We start from the raw sequence: 20030 nt of genomic DNA, 5'->3' as shown, positions 1-20030 counted from the left end.
ATAGTCAATACACTCATTATACACAAATGCACACAATTATGCCGATGTGGCTGATCGGCAAGTATGACAGTAAACTTACAATTTGAATGTTTAAATTATTCTTTCTTACATCTTTTTACTAACATATTTAATTTTACTGCTATTTAGATTAGTTGAATTCACAGTAACTGTGTTTGAAATGTTGGGAATCAATAGCACATACACAGCCAGGATAGTAATGCAGATATGTGTGGTCTATAAGTATAATGTAAACCAAACTCTATAAAACATTGCTTCTCTGAGATCCCGTGTACGTGTAAGTGTGTATACGTGTATGGCGGGGAGAAGAAAATATAATATTCTTAGTTTTCGGTGGCCTCAGGACAGACTAATAACTACTTCTGTCAGATATTAAAACAATGAGAATTAAAAAAAGAACAAAACTGTTTCTTCGGCATTTTGTCACCGTCAAACTCGATTTTCAGTGAAATCATACGTTTTTGAAAGGCTTAAGTTAGAACGGTGGGAACCCTTGGGGGGGGGGGGGGCGAAGGGCCCGTCCCCCTAACCATAAAACAGGTTTTGTTTTTGAAGATGGTAACGTTAATGGCGGGCGGGCGAGCGGGACTTAGCGACATTTTATTTTACTCACGAGGGGGGGGGGGGGGGGGGGGGGGGGGGGTGTTGATTTTCAAAAAAAGTTGCTCCGAACCCCCTCCTATCCCATTGAGCAAAAGAAAAAAGAGAAAAATAGTCTGATCGAATATTTTTGTCAAATGCGAGGATTCCCAAAGAGGTAATAATAGCATTCCTGACATTGCATGACCGCATTCATGCGAAGGTTTTATTTAAGCCTCTAAGTTACTTAATGAACCTATCTATCTTGACGAGTACTTTTCCAGAGGATATGAAAATAGCAAAAGTGACTCCACTTTATAAAAAGAAAGATAAAACTGATGTTAGCAACTATAGACCTATTAGTGTTTTAAGCGTAGCATCAAAGATTCTAGAAAAATCGGTCTGTGTTCAAATTGAAAGATACTTCAAAGAAAATGATATAATTTATGAATTTCAATCTGGTTTTCGACATGATTATTCGACTGAAACATGTCTAATTCATTTGACTGATTATTTGAGGAGAGAAACTTCCCAAGGGCGCTTTGTTGGTATGGTGCTCCTTGATCTGCAAAAAGCTTTTGATACAGTTAATCATTGCGTCTTATTGAAGAAGTTACAACTAATGGGTTTTGATAAGGCAAGTTTAGATTGGTTTAGATCCTACTTATCTAATCGGCACCAAGTAGTGGCCATTCATGATATTCGTTCCAAACTAATGCCTATAACTTGCGGTGTTCCTCAGGGAAGCATTTTAGGCCCAATTCTATTTTCAAGTTATATAAATGATATGTGTATTTGTATAAAAGACTTCAAACTATTATTGTACGCAGATGACAGCGTACTACTCTATTCAAATCCTGATCCTAAATATATTGAGGAAAAGCTCAGTGAACAGCTGTCTACGTGTGTCGATTGGATGACTGATAATAAGCTTTCTTTACACTTGGGAAAAACAGAAAGCATTTTATTTTGTTCTAAAAGTAGTTCTAAAAAGTCATTTGAATTCAAAGTGACACACAATAATCAAGCAATCAAGAGAAAAGAGTCTGTGAAGTATTTAGGCATTGAGTTGGCTAGCGCAATTTCATTTTCATCTTTAGTAGAATCAGTTGTAAAAAAAGCAAATTCTCGTCTGAAATTTTTGTACAGATATCAAAGTTGTATGGATTTAAAAGCAAGACGTACACTCTGTTTTGCTCTTATTCAATGTTTATTTGACTATGCTAACCCTGCATGGTATAGTAACATAAACAAGTCAGATCAAAAGAAGTTGAAGATTATACAGAACAAAATGGTGAGATTTATCAACTGTTCTGGTCCAAGAACTCATGTTGGCTACAGCGAACTTTCTAAAGCTGGTTTTCTTGAAGTCGACCAAAGATCAAAACAACTCGTATTGCATCATGTACATAAAATATATCATACTAGGTCGAATCATTATATTCGATCCAACTTCGATCTTGTTACTGACGTACATGATTATAATACAAGAAATAGACGATTCAACTTTAACTTACCTGAAAGAGTAGGTAGTATTGGAAATTCATTTTATTACAATGCCATAAAACATTGGAATTCCCTTCCCAATGGTGTAAAAGAAATAGGAAACTATGATCATTTTAAGAGGAAATTAAAGGAATACCTAATACTTGACAGTCAGAGAAGAGAAGTGAATGACATGTTATATGATTGAAATTTTTATTCTTCTGTCGGTTCATACTTTTTCATGTTGTATATACTTATGTTTTCGTACGTTATAGAAATTCTACAAATTCATCATTATTTTCCTCTTCTTCCTTCTCCTCTTTTTCTTCTTCTCCTTCTTTTAATTTTCTTATCTGTCTGTAAATATTACTATTTTAACTTATTAATTTTATACATGTCTGTAAGGGACCCCACTGGAAATAAGCTCTCGAGCTTTCGTGGGTTATCCTGTTCAAGCTGACTTTTTTTTATCTGTTATTATTGTATATTGTTGTATGTTGGAAGCTTGTCGAATAAAAATCAATCAATCATGCATATTCATGATTTACTTTTACACGCCTCACAGAAAAATACATTGATCATGATTTGTACAGGAAATTATGACAATGCACATCAATTTTGTGATTTGTACTTTCATTCGGCAATTTATTGACCAATAGAATATTTGTCTAATCATGTTACAATTACATTCACGTTTTAATAATAGATACATTGATTATAATGATTACTAACCAAGAAATAACATGTTACTTGTTTGTTATATATTGATGTTCGAGGCACGCTGGAGAAATTGTTCATGAATTCACTTCGAATGATTTTCGTGTTGGAGTTAATGCAACAGATTAAAATTTTCCTATTGGTGGACAGTTGCCAACATCGATTATGAGATATCAGTAATCAGTAAAATCACTGGGTTTTTTCTATATGACTTATTGGGTCAATAATAATTTGTATATAACTCCAAAATTGGAAAAAAAATATTATTATTAATATCTGGCTTTCCCGGCAAAATATTTGAATTATTTGTAAATACATGGATTGAGATTCTCAGACTTTATTTGATTAATGGGGTGTATTGGATTCTCTTCACTGACGACTGGCGCAGCTACCGCCCGCCCCCCCCCCCAAAGAGCCCTTTTAAGTAATGACCACACCCAAGACTCCCCTGTAGTTTTTTGTTTCTACATCGCCCCCTCTCCCTCGCAATAGGTCCCTATATTTTTTGTTTACATCAACAACAACAACAACAACAATAATAATTATTATAAATCCAAGTTTGGAAAAAGTATTATGTTTTAATAATGCTTTCCCTGCAAAATATATGAATTATTTGTAAATGTGTGGATTGAGATTCTCAGTTTTTATTAGATTAATGGGTTGTATTGGTTTCTTTCTGGCTCTCTTTCTGGTTCTCTTTCTTTCTCTCTCTCTCTCTCTCTCTCTCTCTCTCTCTCTCTCTCTCTCTCTCTCTCATTGAGACTGAAAAAGTTTTGAATGTAATAATGTTTGATAGATAAAACAAAATGCCTGTCCTTCGTGTAGGCCTATATACTTCGTATAATAGTTTACTTTGTTTACAAGTTAATTGCAAGCTCATTGTATCGATCAATTAAAAGAATAGCAATAAATATGGACTTTGAGTGAGATTAAAATAGGTTTAACATCAGTTTTTCTTTTTCACTGCTAATCTCCATGTATTTTTTGATACTTATTGTTGTAGATGTAGCAAAAGTTAAATAAAGAGTATCACATGTCTTTTCTCCTTTGTTTAGGAGGTGGGGGGTGGGGATATCCCATTTAAAAAAAAGATGGACAAATCAATATCATGGGTGAAGAAAAAAATGATAAAAATAACATGGGGTATAAAGGAGAAAGGAGATATCTAATAGTTTACTGTCAATTAAAACAAATAACTTATTAAACAAATAAATACTGGACCTCTTAACCCAAGACTGTGGGTCTTTATTGTTGAGCACATTATCATTCTGCTTGGGTATACAGGTGGTGTGGCCGCTATTCATAAGGACCGCTATTCTTAACGTTGAACTTCCACTATACTTCCGGGACCGATATTCATAATAGGAGAAGAGGGTCACTATTCATAAAGACATAAGGACTGTTATTCATGAGGACCGCTATTCATAACACGAGAAGAGGGTCGCTATTCGTAATACGAGGAGAGGGTCGCTATTCATAATACAAAATGAGGGTCGCTATTCATAATACGTGGAGAGGGTCGCTATTCATAACAAAATAAATAGGCCTCAGCAATAAACAAAATGCTAATAAAAAAGGGAAATATTGGACGGAGGACACCCCCACAGCTATGGCGTAAGTTTGTGGGGGATACACATGGCCTTGATTATTATTCGTTTTTAAAGTAGGTATATTTCACCTTTATCTTTGATAAATATATAAAAACATCCCCCGCTAATGTGGTGACGAAAAATCGTAATTGTAATTTGTCCTCCTTGTTGGAAATCTTGCCCCAACATTCTGCCCCCGTCTTAGCTTATCCAGACTACGCCATTCAGACATTACGTAGACCAAGCAGGCTCATTATCATAGTTCTTTAAGGACTGAGTTTGCTATTTCAAAAACTAGTAATTGTTTTACGACAATAATGTATTTGTAAAAAGTAGCTTTTAGTAGGACTTGTGGACCTACAAATTATATAGCGGGGATGGGCTAGTTACTGCCCAGAGAGGGGAGAGGGGGCACTTTAGAATGTGTTTTGTTTGGGGGGTAGGGGGCTTGAACACTTTCGAACCTTGAAGGTTTTCGCGTCATGTAGCATACAAAGAGGTAATACGATCCCAATCTGAACCAAACATTTATGGTCTTTTGGGGGTGGGGGTGAGGGTGATGGTGTTGGTGAATGATGGGTAAGAAGGTCTTGATAAGGTCTATAGTGCAACAAAATAAAAGTAAAAAGTACCCAGATAATTTTTTTATTTTTTTATCTTGGGGTGGGATATCTAGCCCTCGTAGCAACAAGATGGCAGGATAATGATAAATATAAAGAACAAAGACAGGAAAAATACGAAATGTAAACAAAAATATGCATGCAGGTTCAGAAAAAGTTAAACATTAGGCCTAATTCGAGACTTGATAAATTCAAAGCAAACACAGAAAATACATGTATTGATAGTTATTCAAGTCCATGTATACATGCAATCAGGCGCGGATCCAAAGGGGCCAATTTGCCCCCTTTCCCTCCCACCCCCCCCCCCCCAAAAAAAAAAAAGAGAGAGAGAGAGAGAGAGAGAGAGAGAGAGAGAGAAGGAAAAAAAAGGGAAAGAAAAAGAGGAGAGAAAGGGAAAGAATGAAGAGGAAGAAGAAAAGAAAAGGGGAAAAAGAAGGAGATCTGCGAAAGGGCCTTGCCTCCAAGGCTGTAAACTCCCCCCCCCCCCCACCGCCTCCCCTCCCAATCCAAAAAAAAAAAAGAGAGAGAGAAGGAAGGAAAGAGAGAGACATAGGATGGAGAGGGTGGCGTATACGCCTATACAACTTTAATTGTACACAAAGCTGTCTTTCTTGGCATGTTTGTTCCAAAGAACCTGCTACGTATAAATTTGTAAAAGTGATCTTTTCACTCTTGTTCTGAAAGGTATAAAACACAACATGTAATCATATTATATTGAATATTGGATCTTAATACCGAGCCCGACATCTTTATCATATCACGTACGGCATTGGCTTGTTTTCACACATAACATATTTAGGCTGATCCTATTGAAAAGGGTTATTGATTGTAATGAAAATGGCTATTAATTCATAGTATCTGGATAATCTGGCCATCTCAGATACATAACTATTTGATATGATCGCCGAGGAATAATGAATTCTTACGGCTCCTGCAAGTTGTCCCCCAAATAAAACTTGGTTTATTTCTAATTCGATAACAGTGATTTACAAATGTTGCTGAAATTACACAATTTTTAGGGATATTTCCTCACTTTTTAGTTATACTTTTGTATGCGTTTGTTGGAAAATGACAATTCCCAAATTTACAATCTGGCAAGAAATATGGTTATTTAGAGGCCTACAAGTCATGTCAGGGACTCCCCCCCCCCCCGAAAAAGTACATTTTATTATTAAAGAAAAATAGAAAGAAAGAGAGAGAAAAAAAAAGAATAGTGACCTGCCAGTGTCTCAAAATAGTGAGGTATCAAAATATACTCATCTGACCGTAATTAAATGCCTAAACCCCTGTATCTAAACCCCGCTCTATTTGATTGTAAATACTTTAGCCTCCCCCCCCCCCTACCCACGTTCAGCGGGACCTGGATTCCCCCCCCCCCCAAGAAAAAACAAACCTTTTGCTCATTACGCAACTGCTTTACCATTACGTACCAATATTTGGCTAGCATGATTTCAAATTTTGGCATCACTAAGAAATCCTGGATCCGCGCCTGGGGGGGGGGGGGGGGGTAGCTATAGGGCCGCAGTGGGAGAAGGGAGGTATACAAAGAGAGTTTCTGAGTTGTGTAGTGCGTGTAGAGAATGTAATAATAACATGAATCAGGGGCATACGCAGGATTTTTTTCGAGGGAGGGGGGGGGGGGGGAGGTTGGTCCAGGATTTGATGAAAAATTACGCAACGACTCAGCCACCCGCTGAATAAGCGGGGGGGGGATGGTTTTTTTTTTTTTTTTTTTTTTTTTGGGGGGGGGGGGTCACCTTTTAGCACAAAAAAAAGGTTTAATTTGAGGGGGGTGAGCACTAATTTTTTTGGGGGCCGGGGGGGGGGGGGGCACGTGCCCCCCTGTGCCCCCCTAGATCCGCCACTGAAGATACAAAATAAGAGGAGGGGAGGAAGGAGGACAGATGGTAATCATGGTACCGTGTATACTATCCAAGCGTTATTTTGGGAGGCGGTAGTGAGCACGCAAAGCGTACCAATCACTTATTTAGGAAGGTGGGTCAAAGGGATGGGTGCAGGAAGCTCTGACGTTTCATTAATTTAAAATTGTTAGAGAAAGAAGACGATTCGTTATTGTATAGCGACTCTTAATCCTTGTCTGATTTCAGTTTCCCCCTCCCGCGCAAAGCGCGGAAGGTTTGATGTTTCATTAAATTATTTGAGAAAGTAGACGATTCGATGTACCATTCTCGACGCTTAATCTTTGTCTTAACTCAGTTTCACCCCCTCCCGCGCGAAGCTTTGACCTTTCATTAAATTATTAGAGAAAAAATACGATTCGTTGTACCGTTCTCGACTTTTGCTCCTATTTCTTCCTACGTCATCTTACTCTTTTCTCTTCTCTGTCTCTCTCTCTCTTTTTTTTTTTGCGGTTTTTTTTTTTTGGGGGGGGGGGGGCGAACGCCCCCACCGTCCCCCCTCGCTACGCGCCTGGTACTATCGATATCAAGAATTAACTTGCATTTTTATTAGATTCAAACTCTTCGAAAAAGTGAAGAGCTATATACCTATACAAAACGCAAGATGCTATAGCGCCATCTCTTTTCCAAATCCTCGATCTGCACCCTCTCTCTCTCTCTCACACACTCGTTTTTCCACTCTTCTCCTTTATTTCCTTCTCCCTCTTTTACTTTTCTTACTCCGTTTCTGTTTTTTAAAGCCTCCCTCATTGTTTCTCTCTTCCCTCCTTACCTAATCGGCAATTCATTAACACGAATGGGTACTGAAACATTCAGTGTAGCTAAACTATAACGGAGAGGGAATGGAGCAGCTCCCCTTTCGAATTGAGAGAAAGGGAAGCAGGTGGTGGGAGGGGCGAGTGAGGAAGGGGAGAGAGAAAAGAGAGAGAGAGAGAGAGAGAGAGAGAGAGAGAGAGAGAGAGAGAGAGAGAGAGAGAGAGAGAGAGAGAGAGAGAGAGAGAGAGAGAGAGAGAGAGAGAGAGAGAGAGAATGGGGACAGGCTGGTAGAAAGATCGCTGTGCCTCCCCCTCCAATACACTTCTGCCCCTCAATGTTTGGGCCCTGTATACACCATTGGTTGATACTGCGTGAAATGAAAATAAAACAGAATATTATAAGGCAGATTTTTATGAACTAGTTTCATTTGGAGAAGGAGGCGAGAGAAGGAAAGTATTGCTTTTATGAACTTTTGATTAAAATATGCCAAATGTAATCAAACACCGAATTACGAGCTATACATCAAAGTTAATATTCTTTCTCAATCCATGGAATGTGGTATTATCGGTGAAATTAGAATCCTCGCTTTGATCCCGATGACCCTATAGCCCATTTTCCACAAAAAATATCGACTCGAAACCTGTGAGTTGCTCTTAACAAAATGCACAAACATCGATGATAGGGGCCTACTGATGACTATGTTCTTGTATGTGAATGATTGGAAGATAATTATGAATTATTAATGTTATAACTTTGAATGTTGTCATATTTTATCTTGTGTTAACTTTCATTACCTACAAAAAGATGGCCTGATGATGAGATTTGTTTTAAACTGATGAACATATTAATCTTTAACCCCCCCCCCCATCGGAATATAGACACATTACCTTATCGCAAGATAATATGATATAAACATTTTTTTTTTCTTTCGCAAAGTTTCTGAAGACACCGAAGCCAGACGCAGAAATCCCGAGGTACCTTTAAATTTGCCGCCAGTGCCTTGCCGAAGCTCTCCAGCGAAATGAAGAACTCGAAAATGATAGAAAAATTTTGTCACTTGTCATTTTGTACCCTAGCATGTGTTGCCTGTAGAGATTTATAGTCCAATATGTTTGCCAAAATCCCCCTCAATAAATTCCATTTCTGACCCTGGCCGAGTGAGGAGAAGCGACTCGGCGTATGTCGGGAGGGGAGGAAAGATTTGGGTAATAAAAATGCGCCAGAATCGAGGCAAATTGTATACATTTTTTATAAATATCACGGTCTTCGTCACTAAATTATAGTTATCGGAGTTGTCTGATCAATTTGGCAAGGAAAGGCGATTGCAAGGTGTGAGTAAGTGAAAGAGTGAGTCAGCGAGACTTCTCACAAGCCATAAGATAAGGGCTGTACCGTGGCCAGGAATAGCAAATCTCAATTTTAAACCCCGGTCCAGGAGGACTACAACTCACTTCTATTTTCTAAGGGCGGTTACAAGTAGGAACTCTTCTCCAAATCATATTGCAACTGTGAATGGATCATACATAGGCTTTAGAAAGTGGTCCGTTCCATCACTCATGTACATCAACAGGCGGTTGTCTGCCACGGACTGTTGGTGAGATATAGGAAGGGGGCAACGCAGGGGGGTACAACATCTCTTCTCTCATATCATGTCCGCTTTGTACGAGTTTGGCCGGATGACTCAATCAGATAAAGCTTGCCTCAGGAACATCATTTCACAAGCCAAGCAGCTAGTGTCCATTCACGAGTCTAGTACTGAACATTTCCTGAACTCTGTATGGTCTGTCTCAAACAACTTTAAAGAGTCTGCAGGAGGGATCAGAACTTTCATCATAAACTTCTCAAAGTCGTGTTTCGACAATCATTGGATTTATCTACGCTTTCCTTGGAGTATACAATGTTAATTTAACGTGTTATTTGTATCAATCTTTTCCTTTCGAAAAAGGATTTATTTGTATCGTTCATAAAACATGGATTATATCCAAGTGCGGAACAGGGGAAATTCTACTTGATCCCCCAAAAGGAGATGGAACCGTGATAAGAACATTAGGTTGGGGAATCTTACTTGTCAACACTGAAAAACATTCCTGATTTATGGAGAGGAGTATTCTGTCAACATTTGAAAGTTGTTTGTGAAAATTTCGCGCCTGAAAATGTGGTTGTTTGTCATTTTTCATGGAGCAGATCAACACCGAGAAGCTTATGCCGGTGGGAACTTTTCGTGGAAGTCGGACGTAGACCAATAATATTTTTAAGCTGAAAAAGTAACTGCTTTTTGCAAAGTTTGAGAGCAACTGAATATGATATTTATATTACCTTCGACAGAACGACGTTTCTAATTCACTGTAGCACATACAAGTGCAAGTTACTGCTTATGATATTCTCGAGGGCACAGTGATAACTATTTCAATTTTATTTCCTGGCATTTTGGTTTCATCATGTTTACTTGTTGATATGCCGTGGACAGCTATGAAGTGACTTTATACTTCGTAATCATTGTGTGACTTTCCACCGCCTTTCTACAAAGTCATAAGGAATCTTGTTTTGCATGCCGATTGTAAAATTTTTCTCCCCGTAAATCAAGCTTTGGCTATGTATTCACTGACGATTATGCAAGTGACAACCGAAGCTCTCTGTGTATGGGATTATTCATGCTTTTAATTAAATCAGTGTGCATGGAAAAGGATTATTCCAAATGGCTGATTTTAGCGGAAGATACGGTAAAGGAGAAAATAGCAACGGGGTGCCTGTTTCAGGGAGTTCCCGATCTGTCTCTAAATTGACTATTGTTCTCGGAAATAATGGGAACCCAACTTCTCAAGATGCGGAATATCACACTGAATATCGTACAGAACGTCGGACGGAGGAAACTTATACGGAATATTCATCTTCCACTTTTCCTCGCAGACATGGGTCGGGGAATAGTCATTTGAGGAGGAATGAAGAACCAGATACAGGTGCATATTCGTACGCATTTCGAAGAGGCGAGTGTCGGCCTGTGCATACCAATAACATATCGGCCGTCGGATCGTACGGGTCACGTGGCACGGACTCAGCTGATAATCACGGCGATATTCAGTCGTCATACACGCGAATCGAAAACGGGACGGAAGTGAAGTTCGCTCTTTCGTCCGCCGATCCCAAAGTTCGCCTTCACATTATCCCCGCATCCCATCCACAATCGCGGCATGGGCAAGGGAACAACAATATAGCTACAATAATCACTCACGTTAATACAAACGAGAAGCCTTTATCAGGATTATACCAGGAATTGAATAGGTGTATTGACGATAGAGAATTTAAAACCTCGTCTCGCACCACCGCTGCTTGCTCCAATGTTGGATCGTATGAGGAGGATGAGCGAGCTGCTGCAGTGCCGATCCGCAGGCACGATAATGATGATACAGGGATTAGGGCGCAAGGTGTATACAGCGGCGGTGTTTTTGTGAAGCCTAGATCAGAATGTTTTGTTCTTAAAACTGCTCGACAATTTGATACCAAAGGCGAAGCAGGAGGTGTGAATGTTAGCAAGACCGCTCCGACATTTAATGAAGATACACGAGGTGGGGGATTTGTTTCACAACAAGAAAACTGTGACAGATCATCGGTAGAGCGGAGTAATTACATTGTTGATGGACATAAATCGGACTCCAAAACACCTTCGTATACTGCGAACTCCCGACCTCATGTTCAGCAAATCGTTCAGCAATTAGAAGGGGATACTTCTGATACGATTAGGAATCGAAGTCGGAGTTATAGTTTCGTACGTCAGCCCGGAGCAAACGTGGATTTGAGTGAGCCTGCTGTCGATAATAAACTAGGTAGGAATAACAAGAGTGTGTCGGAAGACCCACCACCACAGCAACCGTCATCATTAACATTATCCAATGCCGGAGCCTGGGGCGGCCGGTACCGAGACAGCGTGGATGCCATGCATAGCTCTCGCGCGCCCAGCTGTGAGGGGCAGCGTACCGCTAGTTCAGACATGTCAACCTCAACATTTGCTGCATCTCACGACCCTGATGCTGCATCTGGCGAGAGAAACTATTCTTCTAGTTTATACTTGCAGGGAAACCAGTTGAGGGATGGTGGTACATCTCAACGTGGAGGCTTGTATGTTAGAGATGGGAATAAAGCTGCCAGTGCCCCAGTTACACCATCTACTGAACCAGACTTTGATTCACCAGCTGATGAACATTATGACAAGCAGACATTGGGAGATTTAGCTTCGCATGATCGCTCTCCGAGTCAGAGATACAGATCTGACTTAGAACGGCAGAGGAAACAAGGTAGTATTTTCTCTAGCTCCTTCCAAAGTGTTAATGAACCTCGAGATTACATTTATGGGGGAGGGCAACATGACGCCCCAAATTCTGCGCATGCACAGAGAACAAGAGTGCTTAGTCCAAATCGCATGGCTGATGGTGAATCAGGGGCTAAGCCTCTTACCTCCCCTTCAAATAAAACTTCACCCACTCATAAGCTGAAGCCCTTAGCAGTGCAGAAAGTCTCCAAGCGTTCACTTCAGACATTTGATTTCAGCCCTATTAGTTCTCGCTCCACTAGCCGCCGATCAAGTGTGTCGAGCCAGAGTGGCAATGATTCAAAGGATCTTCAGAATCTGGCTAAGAATCTCAGTGAGGCTGTAAGCAGACGTAGAACTGAAGGCATGTCTTCGTCATCTCCCAGTACACAAGGATCAAATAATGATTTGTCAAGTGTTCATAATAGTGGGAGCCAAGGAGAGGCAGACCATGCAAGGTCAGGGACTATGAGCCCGGTATTCTCTGGTGAAGAGAGCAGTGGGCCTACAGCAAGCCAACTGAAAACTCCCTCTAGCCCAGCAGATTCTACATACCAAAATATGAGTGGAGATACAGTGACTATACGTAAGGATTATAGCAGCTTGAAAGTGCCTCGGCCCAATGTGCTTGTTCCTTCTGGCCCACTATCACGTACTTCTCGGTGGGCATCGTCGTCGTCGTCGTCGTCGTCTCATACTGAAAAACCAGCGTCTAAAGCTGTGAGTGCTCCTACATCACCGGACCACACAAGAAATCTTCAAGATCTTACTGCTAAACTGATCAGAGACTCGCCCGTAAAGAGTCCCAACCACTCCACTGTTCACCATACCAAACAAGACTCTGGTCTATGCTCACCAGATGAAGAGGACCAGGGATGTGTAATGGATCTAGATCATGAAAAGGAACCAGAAAATGAAGCCCAGCCTCCTGGCTGTGGCAAAAAGAAAGGCATCAATCTTCCGGAAGTTCCTAAAATATTGTCAAAATTTAATAGCCGTGAAGATGCCTCCATGAACGAGGTTGCATCTCCAACCAGTATAGAAAAGTTCAGTTTGAAAGCACATTTGAAGCCTCTGCGGCCCAAGCAAAAGACAAGCGTTAGTGAGGATGAAGACAGTTATGCAGAAAAGGAGGAGAGGGAAGCGGAAAGTGGACAGTGGGCAAGGAGAAGAAAAAAGAACTCCGCTTCGGCTTATCCGTCATCAGAATACTCTGGTGGAGGGTCCGAAGGCAACGGGAGATCTCGGAGTGATCCAACGCAGGACCGTAAGCGTGGTGGTGGAGGAGATAACTGTGAACCTGCTTCTATGGATGCAGATATGTTTGGATCACTACAGTCCAGTGGTCAAGGTTTACCGCCACTGACCGATATAGGAGAGGTGAATGTGAGTGCAGATTCGCTCTCAAGCAATGCTACTTCTATCAGTGATGGTACAGCAGATGCCATGTTTGTCAATGTCTGCAGAGATGTTACAAGAGGAACTAATGCCATAATCAATGCATCGGCTGATAATGCAGAGAAAAATGGGAAGACAATGAAAAAGACCAAATCTTTAACCTGGCCAAACGGTGATAAGACATCGAATGAGCTTAGTCAGTATACACAAGGAATACAAGAATCAACGAGTGCTCCAGTTGTCTCTGAACGACAGGAGGATCTGGATAAATTCCATGAGGTTAGTAGACGGTATAGTCCAGGTCCAGATAGGCATCTTTCTTCAGAGTCTGAAGACAAAATAACAAAGCAGTCATTGGGACGCAATGGAGGAAACGGTGCTCATGGAAAGCGACACAGTAGTCTATCGGATCCTACATCTGAAGTTCAAGTCATCAAACATGTTCGTGCTGCCAGTGAGCCAGCGACAATGCCAGTCGCTCCAAAAAATGCAGCAAGTCCAAGTGCAAGTAAAGCTCCGTCGATGCACGAGAGAACCAAAAGTGTTGGGGAACAGCAGAAGCCCCGCCCCTCGCGTCGTCAACCTATTTTACCCGGACAACACTTTCTCAGACCGCAGATGCTGAACATACACATGTCGGAATCTACTCCGGATCTGTCAAAAGTCAAAACACCGGATTCTCCATCCTTGACACCAGGACCTAAAGCAGGATCTTGTGCAACTCTACCACGTGCTACATCAGACAAGAAGGCAGGAGAGCTCTCACCAGCTTCCAGGAGGAGACAAAAACAACAGGTTAGTTTTCTTCTCACTTTTCCATGTTATTATAAAATGTTAATACTCTCTATGATTCAGTATCCTTTATCAAATGAACACAACTTTCAAGTAACTAGCAAAAAGTAAGAAAAGACAAACAAACATATAACAAAAGATAATAAAAAAGAAAGAAAAAACAATAACACTATACAATTCTAAAGGCTAATTGCAAAAGCAAATGTGGTATCTTGCATGATGTCCACCTGACTGATAGCCATTGTGTTTGATATCAAATGGCGTACATGTACATGTATTTCCATCATGGAATACAGACAGAAATTTCAAAGGAAGTAGTGATTAGGTCAGACCATTTGTGTTAGTATATTCAAAGTTTATAAATTGCTAATGAAAAGATAAACTGGAAAGAAGCTTCTGAAGAAAGAAAGAGCTCAGAAATAAATATGTACTGTATGCGTGCTTAGAGAGAGAGAAAGAGAGAGAGAGAGGAAGGGGAAGAGATTATTTGATTTAAATTCATATTCAGTCATTTCAGTGCTTTCATCTGAAACCACATTTTGAAAAAGAAAAAGGAAAAATGTTGAGTGTTGACTTTTCAAAGCTAAAGTAACTTATAGATATTTAAAACAATTTGAAATAACTGTATACCGGTAGTACAAAAAGTGGATTTAGTGAATGGGTGCTACACTGCTTTATTTAGAATTAATGAATTTTAACAGACAATGACCAGAATGGTGATTTAAAACAGAGGTCCAAACCAGAGGTACTGTACATACTAGCCAACATGATAGATGGATGCACTGTGCACTGGGCACCGTGTCTTTATACAGTATACTAGTGGTACTTGTTTACAACAAATCGCTAAAAACAGGTGAATAGATGTCATACTAGATTTCAACTTTCAACTCGGATGGGGAACTTTCTCATTTCACTGAAGGATGGTAGCTAGGATGAAGGAAAAAAAGAGAGAAAGTCTGTTCTATGGATCTGTTTTTTTTCTTCTTCTTTTTTCCTTCTCCTGGAATTTGCTGTTACAAGGAGAAGGCTGGACAGGAAATTTGCCTGTCTCATTTGATGAGCATACCATGTGGAAAGGGCACTTTTGCTCTTGATATGGGAGTGAGGCAAATGTCACATTCTGTTGGCAGAGATGTCAGGGAAGTAGAGCACGAACCTGCTTGGCCAATATAAGGCAAGAATAACATTTGTTTGGTGGATTACTGGAGTATGTGTTTTTGATTGGTGTTGTGGCTGGATTTGATGCCATTGGGGGAAAGAAAAGGGGGGGGGGGGGCGGGCCAATACCCTTCAGTTCTTGTTGGTGTTTTTCTTGGCAAAGTCATTCACATCAGCTGACAGTGGCATGCACTCTGTCGGTATGCCGAAATGTAGTGTGTACTATTACCAATATCCTGAATTGAAGAGCTTTATCAAATACAACATGTATGTTGCTATGAAAAAATGAAAGTATATAAAGAATACAGTTTACATGTAGGTAAACATCCACACCATGCATAAGAAATTTAGAGGGCAGAATTGTACATGCTCTAAAACATGATACATTTGTCAAAAGTTTGTATTGATAATCTCTTTTATTCATTATGGAAGTGTAATGCATGTACTCAAGGCCTTAGAACTTTATGCAGACAAGCTTTTTTTTTTTGCAACATTGAAATACTATAATGCTACATACATGATCATGTACTGTATGTGGATCCTCTGCCCACATACATGTAATGTAGATGCTTGATTTCGTTTGCGAAGGTCTACATGTATTCTCATGAAAGAAGATGTCCCCCTTCTTGATGTTCGTGTCTGTGATAAGTTCCTTCATATACAGTGTACTACAGTGAGTCAACTTGTGTCACCCATCCAAAACCAGTCATCCTTTCCTTCTTACTGTAGCAGCCTATTTCTTCCACTCTTCAGCTGATTCAATGCTGTTTTGAATGCCGTTTGACCTTTGTTCTTCACGTCTGCTTTAGGAGACCAACCATGCAGGACTATTCTCTTTCTCTTCACAAGTGGAGTAAATAAGCACCAAAGGGTTCTCTCTTTCATGATTACAATAAGAAGAAACAGATAAATCTTACAGCTACTTTTGTGTGAGTGCAGAGTGGCGCAGTACACTTTCTCGGTCTATTTGTAGCATTGTCCATTCTTCAGTACACATTATGTGTGTACTCTTGTTTGATTCTTGGGTCACTTTACTTTATATCTCACACATTTTTATGTACATGGCCTTCCTCTCCATTTTGATGATATATTTCTTTTCACGATACTTGACAGCCCATATATTTACGAAAGAGTTATTTTTTACTCTGTAAATAAGTTTAGTAGCATGATATCCATGTACATTGTATACATGGACTCTTTAGCTGAACCTCAAGTGAAGCAATCTCATAATTAGATATGAAATGAAAATAAGTCACATGTTTGGTTTTACTCTCACATGTTCATACAATTGTGCAATACTCCTTTTTGTAAACCGATAGGCTTAAATAAAAACACTGCAACGGACTGCATTCAAGGTAGAAAGTATATGAATACATACAGTGTATACCTGAATATACTTTTGTGAAACAAATTGGGACAAGATGTTTTCCTTGCTGTTCTTGAATAATTTAACAGTGAAATGCTGTGCCATGAGATAATGACTTGAGAAGTAGTCTTGCAGCTGGACTACAGTATGTCTTGACCCAAAGGATTGTTCTCTCTTTGCTTAGCAGACTTTGTTTGATTTAAACAATTGAGTTTCGTGCCAAAAGTTCTGCCAGGGGCATGGATGCAAAAACTTTATTTTACAAATGCCTCTGATCTACAAATGTCTTTACATGTAGTCTTTACTGTCCTTGTAAATTAGAAAAGTCAAAACTTTATGGATGTACTACATTGTTTTGTAGGTGTACCTGGTGGAAGGGGGAGGGGGGGGGGGCACAAAAGGGGCGCAAATGGAGGTGGGACACTACATGTACATGTAATTCTAGGTATGTAATTCTAGGTATCGTGTGTTTGTACATCAGCTTGTGTATGGCAGATTTACAGGAATTTTCTTTATGATCTGAGACAGTTTAGGCCAATATTTTATGACTTAACACATGCAGACAATCATTGTGTTACTTGGAATAGAAAAGGAAGATGAGTATATTAATTATTATGGGTGCATTAGCCTGACAAGTTGAATGGTCACATGCAAGTTTAGATTTTGATGGGTACATTAGCCTGATGGTATTATAACTCTACTGTGAACTTTTAAGTCAGTAACTGTACAGGCCTTCACCTACACGTCCAATTGTCCATGTACATGTAACGAAGGACATACAAGGTAGTGGTTATTATTGTGGTTTTATTTGTTTTTCTTATTTTTTACCAGTTATTTATTTGTGGTCACAAGGATGAATAATTGATTGGGAATAGATAGTTCATTGGTCAATACAGTTGCCCACACAAACGTGATACAAGGTACAAGTAGACCTAATAAGTCATAATTACTCTCAAATATAATGAACAGAAATAATTAACATGCGAAACATAAGCATAATGTTCAACAACGGAAGGATGCTTGCATGACTTCATATGTTTGTCTAGGCCTACTAGCTATCATATTGCTACTGTTTTTGGAAAAACATGAAGGTCTTCGGTCTTGCATGAAAGTGCAGTGTTGTTGAAAAGTGAATTAGCTCAATGGATTTTAAACTTACTCGTGATCTAGAGTGCTAGGGTGTAGGCCTGCATGCAGTGTACATACATGTAATGTAAGTGCATATTGCACACTCGTATTTAAATCCCATATTTATTATTTAACACACATACATGTAAATGACATAATGTACATAGGGCAATTCCACGGTAACGGAAGGACACTCAGACAAGATTTTTGAACTTCAGGTTCATACTAAAAGAACTGTTTTATTAGTATAAGATGTGAAACAGTACAGATATAATACCTATATAATTGCCTTTAATTCTCCCCCAAAAAATTGTCATTATAGTTAAGTAGTTTAAGAATGTGCATATTAATTATCTCGGTAACGGAAGGACATAAAAATGGACATGGTTTTTCCAGTTAATTAGTGTTTATCCAAACTTTGTGAAGTTGATGAAGCTTTCCACTTGACTGAAACACATTTTGTTCCCCATAGTTTAATACATACTAATAAAACATTTCTTTTAGTATGAACCTGAAGTTCAAAAATCTTGTCTGAGTGTCCTTCCGTTACCGTGGAATTGCCCCATAGATGTATGTCCCCCACACTACATATATATTTAAAAAGAAACAAGAAGTGATATTCATGTTCATTTGTAAGTACTGTTAGTTGGTATTTATACCTCTACCGTTCCGCCAAATCGACCAATGTATCCCCATGATAGAGGTAATGTGATTCCTCCCCCCCCCCCTGCCGCCATCTGTTTGGTGTTTGCATGTTGGTGTGAAAAAGGTTGCTTACCCTATATATTTGTTAACATTTTCTGTCTACGAATGCAGTGAACATACTCACATGTATATTAGAGATAAAGTTTAAGATTTCATTAAAAAAATGTTTGCTTGCCTCATAAATCTAGTGTAGACTGTACAATTTACATGTAAGGTGGAATGAGCAGCTGTTATCAACATTTAAATCTTAAAAGCAATGTGATAAAATGAAAAGTAAGAAGAAAACAGGAATCATTGAAACATTATGCTTGATGTTTGAGGCAATTTTTAATATTGAGCACTTAAACGTTTTACTCACAGCAAGATAATATTTAACATAAGTTGAGGAATAGACAGTTGAGGAATAGACAGTTGTTGAGCAGCATGTACATTTTCTCATGATAGTACCAACCAAAAAATTACTTTTTTTTTTACGAGGGCTCTTTTCAGATTTTCCCTTAAAAAAATAGCCCCCCTTAATTATTTTGCGGTGGCTATTTTGGAGCTCAGGGGGGCTTTTTTTTTTTAAAGGTTGTATTTTTTTAAACACGGTTTTACCTAATTAAATTCCAAGCAAAGGCAAATATAGATACAATTGTAGCGTACATATGTCATGTAGAGTATTGCAGACATTCAGATACCCATGATTTATTCACTTTGTGTTAAACGTGTGGCTTTATGATTTACATATACATGTAACTAAAACCTGTCAAAAGGAGTGTTTTGTTTAACTGTTCGTTTTTCATATCCTAAGAAAATATTATCACTGACACGCGGGCTAGGAATTAATTTTTTTATGGGGGCTACTTTTCCCCATTGCCTAAACAAAACCAAGGGGCTACTTCCTTAAAGCCATATTGTAAGCTGTAACAATAAGTTGTGTTTTTCCTTAGCCATCATACTACTAGCAACCAAATTGGTAGGTAATATGTTATTTAGTCTTTTTTTTCTGTCCCAAATTTAATTATTATCATGGACAATGCAATCCCATTAAAAAAAAATGTAGACCAACTCCCTTTAAAATTGTGTTATTTAGACCATTTATAACCATTAAATGTGAGTAAATATTTTTACTGTTGTCCCACATACCGATGTAGGGTCTATTTGTTATGCCGAAACATGCAAAATCATGGCCTTATTTTTTTTTTTTATAGATTCTAATTCTAAAGGCCAAGCCAAAGCTAGTTTCATTTCGTAGACAGAAATTGATGTCATCATCACTAATGACAATTGGCCTGGCATCGATCGTATATAAATAATTTAATTTAATTAAACAGTTGTAAGAAAGATTCTGAGGAGTAGGAACATCCTATATATATTTATTTACGGTTTTTTTTATAACAAAATTCAATTTCTGTGTACGAAACTTGCTTTTTACCGATTTTACAGGAAAAAATCCGGCATTGATTTTGCACGTTTCGTTATTACAAATATATCAGTATGTGGGACAACAGTCAA

This window comes from Strongylocentrotus purpuratus, unplaced genomic scaffold (assembly GCF_000002235.5).
Source record: "Strongylocentrotus purpuratus isolate Spur 01 unplaced genomic scaffold, Spur_5.0 spur5_scaffold_11, whole genome shotgun sequence".
NCBI lineage: Eukaryota > Metazoa > Echinodermata > Echinoidea > Camarodonta > Strongylocentrotidae > Strongylocentrotus > Strongylocentrotus purpuratus.
Note: the sequence above shows the minus strand (reverse complement) of the source record.